The sequence below is a fragment of the Periplaneta americana genome, chromosome 10, assembly GCF_040183065.1.
Source record: "Periplaneta americana isolate PAMFEO1 chromosome 10, P.americana_PAMFEO1_priV1, whole genome shotgun sequence".
In the NCBI taxonomy this organism is placed as follows: Eukaryota; Metazoa; Arthropoda; class Insecta; order Blattodea; family Blattidae; genus Periplaneta; species Periplaneta americana.
The window spans coordinates 2,263,701-2,276,506 of NC_091126.1; the positions used below are offsets into that span (position 1 = coordinate 2,263,701).

The 12,806-nt window shown below is 36.1% G+C and overlaps 1 protein-coding gene across 2 annotated transcripts in view; it reads left to right on the plus strand.

Annotated features, from left to right (window-relative positions):
* The window catches only part of LOC138707383 (ligand of Numb protein X 2-like), a 474,351-nt gene that overhangs the window by 30,150 nt on the left and 431,395 nt on the right, over window positions 1–12,806 (plus strand). The window contains exon 1 of one of the 2 annotated variants that reach the window (XM_069836720.1): window positions 447–600. The exons of the other annotated variant lie outside the window; for it this stretch is intronic. The gene's annotated coding sequence lies outside the window, so the exon portion shown is untranslated. Of the gene's footprint in view, window positions 1–446; window positions 601–12,806 lie in introns of those variants that run through there. 2 annotated transcript variants of the gene reach the window in all.

Sequence of the window (12,806 nt, forward strand, 5' to 3'; positions counted from 1 at the left end):
CTATTGATTTTACGATTTATACTGTTTTACTTAGTTACATTGTTAAGTCATAGTGGCCTGGAAGAGAGATGGCGGTAGTTTGGGTGGCCAGAATGTGTTCAAGGTAGAAATATTACTCAATCTCTTGCCTCTCTCTATTCTGAGTTGTGTGTACATTTTGTAAACTCAAGTTCTATTTCTGGTAGATATTTACATGTTATCGCTTTATACTTATCTTTTAATGCAGTTTGCGATATATGACATCGCTCTTGTAATTAATACTAATACTTTCATAGATGGCATAGTAGACCTACACATACCGCTTTCGTATAAACGATGTTTGAACCCAATCTTTTTAGCTGCACAGTCCCGGAGCGTGTAGGAAGTCATAAATATATCTGATGTGTGTTTGGTTGTCTGCTATAAGTAACACTAGTGTGTTATAAGGCACTTGAAACTAACTACGGAGTTCTGGCAGTTGGGCGCTGTGGCTTGAGAAGGAAGCACATCTGTGTATCTGTGTTTGACATGGCTGTAGACAGCAAAGAAGCCCAAAGCATTTTAGTTAATTACCTTATTCTCATTGTTTTATTGGGAATTTTATGGGTTTTGTATTTTGGTGTAAGTACTGAAGTGTGATACATTTGCATGTGCATACTTTCAAGATGCATGCTGTTCAGAATAACGGGCGCACTATAAATGTATGGGAAGACCCGCCTTTCTCGAAGACTGTTTCAATTTGAGTTCGGAAAAAAGTGTGTAAATTGTTTTGACGTCGTCTAAAGAAACAAACAAAATTACAACTCATATTTTTATAGTAAAATGAAAATAAATGGTGTATGAAATTAATATTGCATGAGATATGTTGGAGGTATATACAGGGTGATTCACGAGGATTTACCGTCACTTGCGGAGCTTATTTCCGAAGATATTCTGAGTAAAAATGTCATATAAACATATGTCCTAATCTCAATATTTTCAGAGTTACATTATTTTGAAGTTGTAAAATACCATTATTCTTTAGTTTTAAGGATATAAGAATATTACAGATAAAGAATGAACTATTCAGGAGTATCATTTCTTTAATTAGCTAGTATTCTGAAGCTGAAAATGTGTTGTGAATTCCATAGTTGCTTCCTACAGAATTTTATTTATTTATGTATTTTTTTTTTCAATTTTTAACTACAAAATTAAATTTATCTTACACATTTATTACACAGTTGTTACAAATCGCGCTACTCTTGTAAATTCATCAAGACTGTACATTAGGATACATAATTAAACTATAAGGAATCAAGTTCCTAAAGTCGTATGATTTGTAACAATTTTTGTGATAAGTGTGTAAGAATAATGCAATTTTTAGTTAGAAATTGGAAAACAAAATCTGTACAAAGCAATTAACATCACATTTTTAGCTTCAGAACACTAGCCAGATAAAGAAATATACTTACTTCTGATCAGTTCATTCTTTATTTGTAATATTTTTTTTACCCTTTAAAAAAAAAAAAGTATTTTGCTAACAACTTCAAATCAGTAAAAAAAAATGTTATGTTTTATTTAACGACGCTCGCAACTGCAGAGGTTATATCAGCGTCGCCGGATGTGCCGGAATTTTGTCCCGCAGGAGTTCTTTTACATGCCAGTAAATCTACTGACATGAGCCTGTCGCATTTAAGCACACTTAAATGCCATCGACCTGGCCCGGGATCGAACCCGCAACCTTGGGCATAGAAGGCCAGCGCTATACCAACTCGCCAACCAGGTCGACAAATTAGTATAAGTCTGAAAGTAATGAGATTGGGACACATGTTTATGTGACATTTTTTGCTCAGAATGTCTTCGGAAATAAGCTCCGTAAGTGGCGGTAAATCCTCGTCAATCACCCTGTATGTCAGACGTTCGAAATTAGATGCATAGTACTGTAATAAGTTTAATTTTGGGAAAATGAAAGAGAATCTCTTATTTCAGTCTTAGTGGGTGAATAATTTTACTGAAATAAACTAACTGTGATCATGTTGTGAGAGTGCTGCAGGTTGTGTGGAACGCGGTTTTTTTTTTTTGTATGATTTAAATTACTCGATAGTGAATTGAGCGGTGATGAAGCACTTAAGAGGCTTTTGAGGCTTAGCCTACCTAAAAAAATTTAGTTATTAATGTCTAATAACGATGTATCGTAACACTTGGTTGCACTCCGATTTTTCCATGTATTAAGTTTACTGCTGGCAGTCATTCCAGTATGGAGAGGGCAGTGCGAGTCGCGAGGCTTGTGGTTTAAAGCCTCTGAAGCGGCGATCATCAGCACAGTGCACCCTTGGACTAGCGTTTCTTACCCGCAGATAAGACATTGCACTGGCGTGCATCCGTGGCTGCTGGTGGGTATTCTTCCTCCCTCTTCCTTCTTCACGACGGTGCATATTGCGATACACTTCTTACCCATTTCAGCGAGTGCTGACGACCACTGCTCTAAAGGCATGGCTACGACCTTGACTCGCTACATCTCCATACGAAAGGAGACTAGTCTTCGGTCACAATATTACGTCGTGCTGTATTGGTGTTCTCTAAAGCGCTGCGTTGTTGAGTTTAGGTTGATCAAAAGTGCATGCGTGCGTGTTTTACATATTAATTTGGCGTAAAATGGCTCATACTGAGAGAATGTTGAGGTCATTATTTGTAGAATTAAAAGAGAAACAGTTTTCTAGTTGGATGTATGAAACAAAATGTGCTTACAAATATAAGAGATCGACACCACATTTACATATTAAAATAGCGGATGGAGGAAGACGAAATAGAAATTTTCAATTTTCATGGTAGCCTATAATAAATATCCTTGGCTAACAGAGTGCTCTGAGACAATTAAGTTATATTGTTTTTCATGTACTCTGTTAGGGGTGGAAATGAGTGATCATCAACTTCTTGTGGGGTCTCTTCACAAAACATTTTGATAGAAAAGCCGATAAACATCTGCTTTGTAAAAAGATACAAGGTAAGCAGATTTCTTCAGCCTACATAATATTTACACCTTTAGCTTCGTCACTGGAATTAAGCAGGCCTATTGTACTGCTTGTTGGTTTACTCTGTACAGATCTCGTATTATATCTCTGCCTCTGTGCAATGTTACAGTTCGTGGATAGGGGGAAGAGAGTAGCAAACTGTACTAATCTGTGAGATAAATGTCTGAACTCTTAGGCAACAGTGACCCAAGTATTGGAATGAAAGCGACCAGATAAATTTTGTTTTGCTTTTTAGTACTGAGATGCCCACGACCAAGATACGCCACTTGAAACTCATTCGTCAATCACTGTCAGAAATGAAATACGTCTGTACTTATGTACTGGTATAGTAATGCTGCAAAAACATTTGGAGATATTCGTCCATGATTTCTAGAAGATACAACTTGATTGCACACTTTTAACACTAGTTTATCACTTGTGTTGAGAATGTGTTGTGTATGGGTTTTTGTATCTCTATATGGTTGTTCTAGTGTGTTTAGTTTTTGGCATTTCGGTTCAGTATGTAGAATTTCCGTATCTGTTTCTTTGTTGCTGTAGTTGTGGTTGCGTAGGTGAAAGTGTTGTATGATTTAATTGGCTATGAAGTGTTCCTTATGTATCGTGTTTTGAATGATCTCCTAGTTTTTCTGATGTAGTAGTTGTTACAACTATAGCATATTAATTTGTTAACTTCTGTTAGGTTATATTTGTTATATTTGTGTGTTGAGATGTTTTTGTGGTGTGTTTTGTGTTCTATATGCAATGTTGTATTTTAATTTCCTGAAAGGAAATGCAGTCTTCTATGTGTTTTTATTCTTGTGTGTTAGTGTGATGTGCTTGTGTTGTGTTTGTTTCTTGTGATAATGTTTTGCCAATATGCCACATTACAGTTTGTTCACCCATTATATATTAATAGTTTTGCCGTTCTAGCTCTGGAATCAATGTCCGTTGTCTTGCGAAAAGGAAAGTATAGGGTATAGGTGGATATGAAGTTTGAGGATAGGCCTGCAAATTATACTTGGAGTCTTCTTTATTCTCCGCGATGCATGGTGGGAAAAGCGCAAAGACATTTAGAGTAGGCACAGCCCTCATACTTCTGAATAAAGCTATAGTCTCGTTCGGGCAAGTGAACCCTCGAATCTCGTGTGTGTGTGTGTGTGTGTGTGAGTGTGTGTGTGCGCGTGTGCGCGTGTGTGTGCGCGCGCGCTTGTGCCAGTATATATGAATGGCTGATTTATAAAACAATCTAGCCTGTATGACAAAAAGTAAAATTTGGGAAAACTGAAAGAAAAAGAATTACTCTCAAATTATGTTTATTTTTGCTTCACAAATTATGTGCTCACAAAATACGATATTATCTTGTTCACACATATTATGAAGCATATACACATGCAATTACGAATAATTATTTAAGTATAATTGTTTAAACTTTGTGGATATAGGTTCTTCCAATCAACATAAATGTCAATATTTTATGTTTTTTTTTTTTTTACAAAATTATCGTTATTATGTTCGGCAATACCATATGAAATGAACTGGCCTAACTGTGAACAAACAGAAATATGATATATTACATTTAGAAAGCATTCACTCACTATTCTGTAGCTCATATTCAGTCTAAATATTTCATCCAGTAATGTGCCACCTCAAAATTTCATTCCAAAAAAGTTGCTGAAATTTTTCAGAAACATACTGCACACATTGATTAATGTCTTTCGTCTCTCTCTCATCCATTGACACATCACTTAAGTAAACTTTAATATTTGGAAGCGAATGAGTCATGTTTCGAAATAACCTGAGAGGTAGTGTTTCACAAGACCACTGATGAACTCCCTGCATACCACTGTCCCTGGAGTGTCTTTGCTCACTTCGAGGGATACTCTTAGTGGATTGTTGTTAAAGATAAATATGTGTTTAAAATCCATTATATCTGCTCCACAAATCAAATTCATTACAAAACCCTATCAGTTCGTACACAGAGTATAGCCTTTATAACTCCGAATATCCTGTTACTGTCCACGGATAGTGTTGTTCAATTCGATCAAATCAAATGTTGAGTCTAACAAACGGTTGGTACCTGTTTTTTCCAGGAAAATTGTCTATGAAAAGCAATAACTCTTTTACTTTTTCACCAACATATGCCTTAAAATACTGGATAAAAAAGTATACACTTCGTTTGGATTGTTTTTCTTTTTCCCATTGCCTTCGCGGTAGATGAAGAGAATACGATTGCCAATTTTTTAGATTATGGATGCAGAATACAGAGACAGTAAGCTGGCGTAAGTAGAAGACGTCTTGTCTGGCAGTTGTATATTTTCCATATAATCAAAACAAAGGTCCAAAATCTTTTTGTTTCTTGCGATTCTTTGAATCTCCTGTAATGCATGATAGAATTTTTTTGGCACACCGTACCTTAGCAGGTGTATTGGTTGCAGCAGGTCTTCGATTTTATCTTCACAAGATAAGCCTGTGGCCTTCCAAATATAAGATATTCCTATTTGACCATAGATGTAGGATATTTTGTCCTGAATAAGTCATACAGTAATCAGACATTAGCGTAAGTTCAGTGTACAATAAGTACTAAATATTTTCACTGGCATAATGAATTCCTTTTTTAGAAAATGACTCACTATGTCGCATTACTTTAGTAACTTCTCCTGACACATTTCCTTTTTGGCCTTTCCCTCTTCTGTCATGTGGGATTTCGCCCTTCACAAGCAAGTTAAGAACGCGATTAACCCCCTCAGTTGGTATAGTAAACAAACTGATGAATGATTGACGGCATACTTCCACTCTTGAATGTTTTATTCTTTACTTGCTCTTTATTTTGAGGTCGGTGATGTTTAAGTTCTTTAGCAGAAATTAATCTTTGTAAGAAAATGTCCTGTTGATAAGAACGCGATTAACCCCCTCAGTTGGTATAGTAAACAAACTGATGAATGATTGACAGCATACTTCCACTCTTGAATGTTTTATTCTTTACCTGCTCTTTATTTTTAGTTGGGTGATGTTTAACTTCTTTAGCAGAAATTAATCTTTGTAAGAAAATGTCCTGTTGATCTTTAGTAGGCAAGACCATCCATCCAGCGTAAGACATCCACCCCCAACACGATATGCTAAAGCGCCCCGATCTTTCACGTCGGTGCACATAGCGGTGATCATGTCGGAGACCATCCTCATGATAGACACGGACAGGACCTTTGTAATCACTCGAGATGGTTGTTTCGTCGGAGAAAATTACATTTCTCCAATCGAAATCCACTCGATTGGTAGCGAAGGCAAGACGGTCGACAGCTTGTGCTTCCCCCAATATTTCCATTTGCGCAGCCCTCCGGCTCCTAATACCGCCGTTCCACAACCTACTGATCACAGTCTGTGAAGAACCGGGAAAGTTAGATGCTGCTCTTACTTCGTTAGCAGTCCGAAAGGGGTCCTGTCGAACTGTCTCGAATAAGAGAGCATCCTCTTCCAATGAAGAAATCCGCGGACGCCCAGGAATAGGGCGATTTTCGACCTTCCCTGAATATTGGTAACGATGAACCCACCTCGCGGCTGTACTTCCAGGAACACCGACCAAACGGACAGCAGATCTAGCCCCATATCCAGCCTCAACTAGAACTATAACTCGCTGTCTCATGTCACGTCTGTTCGCCATTACGATGAGAAATGAGGGATGACGATAATACTTTAATGTAGACAATGACTATGTAACGTGATATAGAATTATTGAAATAAGGGGCATCTTGCACAGTAAGAGTTAATAAATCAACTCTAACTTAAATATTTAAATAACAGAATATAACAGGAAGTCCAATTGTTGCGAAACTAATCAAATTAAATCTAATTACATTAAGTAAACAAACCCCAAGTTATAACACCACATTGCTACAGCTAAATTGTAGGTTATTAACATAAGCATTGAATAGGTCCGTGGTTGTGCGTTGGAGACAAAACCATCATCGAAATATCGAATCTTGCGGAGGAATGTAACTTCTTGCTTTTTATAATGTAAATCAGACTTCTAACTACAATCATTCATATTTCTTACACTATTTATTAATATTTATAGCCAACATTGAATTTGTAAAGAAAAGACTTTAGAAATCTCATATGGAATTTGTGACCTGTAGTGACATAAACATAGATTATCTCTCGGAACTTTTCCGTAAAAGTAAATTAAATTCACTCCTTGAAACTGGAAACCTTGGTCGCAGAGTCATTTTCCCACAGCAAAGAAGATGAAGTAGCACAGCCATTGATAAATGTTTTGTACACAAAATTAGACTGAATTCCTATTCGACAGAACCTATAATCAATGGCTTGTCTGAACATGATAAACAAATCCTAAGTGTTTCCAATGTCACTGAACAATTTCAAAATATTAATTTAAAAACTAAGAAAGGATCGTAAATGCTGTAACTGGTGATTATTTACATTTATGTCTACAAAATGAATCTTGGAAGAACATATATGATACTGGTACTACTGATATTAAGAGTAAATGTATTGAATTTTTCACTTAATATCATAATCATTTCAGTGGATGTTCTCCACTCAATGTTGTGAAAAAATTCAAAAGTAAAAACATGTAGGTAACGCAGGGACTTCAAAATCTCATGTATTAAAAAGAAGAATCTATATGTAATGAGTTGCAATGTAATTATCCTCATGTTCTTAAATACTACAAGAAGTACAGTGTAATTGATAAAAAAATTATGAAAGGGGGAAATAGAATACATTTGAATAGAAAAGTACAAAATTCAGATAATGCAATTAAAGCTATTCAGAATATTATTAAAGTTAAACTTGTAGGTATCCTAAGAAAGAAAATATTTTTTCATTAAAACCAATGATTATGAAGTAGAGGATCCCAAATCTATTGCAAATTCTTTTGATGTCTTATGCTAGGTTTACACGGCGACAGTTTAGAGCGAGAGAAGATCTAAAGTATCAGGAGAGCTCTCTAACGGAGTGTTTACACGGTGACATAATATAGCTTCTCTAAACCCATTAGCGAGCTCTCATGAGATTTATATAACTCTAAACTCTAAGTTACTCTCCGGATCGTTTACATGGTGCAGACAGTTTAGAGTGAGAGAAAATGTTGCGAGCATATAGAAAAGAACAGGCTGGTCAGTGCGTTTACAACTATGGCAGAAACACAACGTTTTTCGGCCGCTGTAGTGTGCAATTATTCTGAATTGAAGGCAGAGGGGAAATAGATATACGTGGGAAAAACCCTGGATATCTCGCCGGAACACGCATGGAGCTTACACATCGGACCTGTAATTGGCAGAAAAGGCACAACTATGAGGATTGTCATTAGTATAAAGGAAAGACTGTTGGTCACATTACGCTTCCTAGCAACAGGTTTATACTCTAAACACATTATTTTATTGTTCTTAACAGAATAAATTATGAATAATAATAATAATAAATAAACATATGAAAATAGTAGACTACATTGCTCATGTAAAATGTATTAAGTTTCTTTCATTATGTTCGAAAAGGTATGGTGTATGAATTAAACAACAGGAAGGTTGTGCCTGAGTTTATAATATGTAATATCTTTTCATATAAAAAATGACAACCATTTATTTTAATATAATTGATACGTAGAAGTTTTGAACTTACGTCTATTGACCATAAAATATTGTACGGAGCATTTAATGAGTCCTTTAAAAGCCCCAAATGTCAATGACAATAAGTGTTCTGCTACAAATATCTAGAACCGAACAGCGCTCTGAGCGGCGGAATTGCGTCTGTACATTTACACGGCGAGAGTTTAGAGAAGAGAGGGCTAGAGATTATACCTGAGTATAGCTCGTGCGGAACCTGGTGAAACTTGGAGGGAGAGAACAGTATTGTGGTGTGGGATCGACTACCGACCGATGTTATGCGACGAGATGCAAGCAAGAGTGAACAAGCGTTACCCCCTCCACTCTTAACCGTACGTAGAACTGGTTTCTCCGTCAAGGTCAAGCTTCACCAGATTCCGTTCCAGCTATATCACCGTGTAAACGGTCTTGAGAGTAGGTATCTCGTTGACTCTAATTAGATATTAGAGAGACTAAATAGAACGGCCTTGAAAACTGCTCTCGCCGTGTAAACACCCTGGACAGAGAACTCGCATATGCTCTCAACTCTCTTTATAGCTACTCTAAATTATTCAACTCAGTTGAACTTTTTCATAAACTCTCGCGACAGAAGCAGTATAAATGACTGCCAAAAACAATGAAGTGTCGAAGACACGAAGATTGATTGAAGCATATGAATTGGAAAATTGTTTGTGGACTGTGTTTAACAAGAATTACAAGAATAAGCACCTTGAGAAATCAGGCATTGTCAAAATTAGCTCAGACTGTTGAAGCGTCTGAATTTGGCTTTTAGTTTTGTTAATTTATTGTAATTTGGCCGTAATTTTAGCAAGGTCCATTGTTTTAGTTGTTAATTATGTTGTGGGTTTTATTCTTGCTTATTTATTTGCCGGAGGAGGTACAGCGAAAACTCCATAACCTCCAGTAAGTGCGAACTGTAATAATAATAATAATAATAATAATAATAATAATAATAATAATAATAATAATAATAATATCACTATTTTATTATTATTATTATTATTATTATTATTATTATTATTATTATTATTATTATTATGTGCAATTATCACCATTCATTTGATGTGGAATATTTTCTATATTCCTTTACTACTATTGATAATGCATAATAATAATAATAATAATAACGCTCACCTAGTACATTATAAACAAATCACATAACTGGTACAGTGGAGTCTGTACCGGTATCTGTTAACAAGAATATAGTTATAATTTAACAAAACGAAATAGGCACAACTATTACACTGTATTAGTAGAACCATTATAAACACAATATAATGAAAGAAGATGAACAATGTTATGTGAAAAATTGTTTTTTTTTTCTTTGAACACTCTGTCTCTTTTGAGGAGCTTAAACGCAATTATTCGTTTTCATCGCAAATTCTGCACACTTTTTTTTTTTTAACGTTGGAGTTAAATTGGACTTTGGACCTTGTAGCAAGAATTTTTTTTTTCCTCTTTAATTTTGGGGGGCACAAAGCACATCTTCTTCTTCTTTTTCTCTTTTTCTTCTTTTCAAGAATCACTTCTTCAGCTGCATCCGTTGCCTTTCTTTCATCAGGAAGCCTGAAAATTGTATTTATACAGGGTTCCTACAAAATACCTTTCAGGTTTCGAACACATGTAATTTACGTGCTATGAATCTGAGGTGCATGAAAATAGTACCAACGGAAAGAGAAACTCCAAACGTTTAGTTTCTTGACTTAAAGATGTTAAATGTGTCCTTCCCCCCCCCCCCCCCCCGTTAGTAACACGGCACACATCAAGCCTATAGTCAAGTTCCACGTAGGTACGCGGATTTTCCGATCTTCAGATTCTGAGGTTATGTCTGTTCACCTTACCAGGAAGTTGAAAAGTGACGTCGTCAGGAAACAACACGGAACGAATAAATTCATCATCGTTTTCAATTAAAGTCTACATACTTGTGCAAAAATTTCTTCGTAGCACTTTGTCCTCTGGTATTAGGGCTTGCAGCAACTGTAGTAGGTATGGATGGAGTCGCAACCGCTTGCGAAGAATCGTGCCTTTAAATCTGTGTACCATTTACGGATTTTAGGCCCACTGGGTGGATCTGCACCAAACTTTTGTTCGGTAATGCTTTTGCACATTAATAACCGACTGGCTCACATGAAAATTAAGCTCTTCTGTCGTCTATAGCAGCCATTTCGCCTCAACTGTGAACAAATTTTATGCAAATCTAGTCTTTCAGGTAAAGCTCCCTGTAAAGCAGATTTGAATAATTTCAAGGGAAAAATTGTTCCTGGGCCGGGTATCGATCCCGGGAACTCTGGTTGAATGTACCAGCGCTCTTACCAACTGAGCTACCCGGGAACTCCACCCGACACCGTCTCAACTTTTCCCTTTATATCCACACAACTCGCGTGGGCTGACGAAACGCCAGAGACCCACATCGAGTGCACACAATCTCTGTGTGACTTGAAATTGTGGTTTTCTGTTAACGTACACAGTGACGTATATATTATGCAAATCTAGTCTTTCAGGTAAAGCTTCCTGTAAAGTAGATTTGAATAATTTCAAGGGAAAAATTGTTCCGGGGCCGGGTATATTATTCATATGAACAAAATTGTTTATATGCACTATTATGAGGCGTGTTATCAAGTAGGGAAACAATGTTAACACAGCTAAACTTTTTGAGTTTCTCTTACCATTGGCACTATTTTCATGCATCTCTGATTCATAGAATGTAAATCACATGTGTGTCGACTTGAGCTATAATTTGCACATTTTTGATCAAGACTATCAACTCCGTCCTTCGTGCAAATATAGTATTCTATACGAATAAATAAATAATGACTCACCCAACAATGTTAGTAACGCAAGTGCTATGCGCGGTCAGGTTACACAACTGCTCACACACTGCTCAGAAGTTAGATGGGTGATGATGTCATAAAAACGCACGAACTTCTCTAAATGCTCTCTCTCAACACTTTCTCTCACTCTAAACTGTCTGCACCATGTAAACGGTCCGGAGAGTAACTTAGAGTTTAGAATTATATAAATCTCATGAGAGCTCGCTAATGGGTTTAGAGAAGTTATATTCTGTCACCGTGTAAACACTCCGTTAGAGAGCTCTCCTGATTCTTCAGAACTTCGCTCTGAACTGTCGCCGTGCAAACGTAGCATGATTATTACTTTAGATCTGTATTTCAAGAGTTATGCGCAAGCTTTTATAATCTCGTACGCAGCAGTCGCGAGAGTTAATGAAAAAGTTCAGCTTAGCTGCCTAATTTAGAGTAGCTATAATGAGAGCTGACAGTATATGCGAGTTCTCTGTTCAGGGTGTTTACACGGCGAGAGCAGTTTTCAAGGCCGCTCTATTTAGACTCTCTATTTAGATATTAGAGTCAACGAGATACCTGCTCTCACAACCGTTTACACGGTGATACTCAGCTATAATCTCTAGCTCTCTTCTCTAAACTGTCGGCGTGTAAACGTAGCATTGTAGTATATAGTTCAGAAATATTATTGACAACTTAAACATTCAAGATTTTGCAAAAGATACATCAATTGGTTACTTAACAGATGCATTTAATAATTAGTATTAATATATGTAATTCGTCAATAACTGCAACAGTGCTTTTTCATTCAATCATAACATGAATAAAATTGAATGAACATTAAATTAAACACTATTGCAAACACGTAGATAAAATAGTTAAAATCAACTGAAGGGGTAAGAATGAAATAATCCAAAGCCATACCTCTAACAAAAATTGTTTTGTGCGAGTGAATTTCTTACACATATGGGAAAGCTACTAGTAAAATATTGTAATAATTACTCAGCAAATGACATAGCCTAAGGACTCTAAACCTTTGTAAAAGTTTGTCTGTGTGGCTTAGGAATATTTTTTAATTTCATTTTAATTGTTTTTAATATATATGCATTTACATTGTAAATGTGTGTATATATAAATGCATTCATTAGATTAACGTTTATAATATTATAACTTATAATTTTGTATTGTCTGTGATCATTAACACTTAATCTGAGGACTTTGTAAAACTCTATTTCAACGTTACTTAGCTATTTCAATGTTATTCAGACAAAAAAAAATCGTTGATGTAGACTAAGAATCAAACACAACATGCAGAAGTATTGCAACGACACGAAAGCTTTCCTTTCTGTGCGGGTGTCGATCTAGTCATGAAGGTCCGTTGTCGATTTAACTACACGATTTATGAATAATATTTATTATTT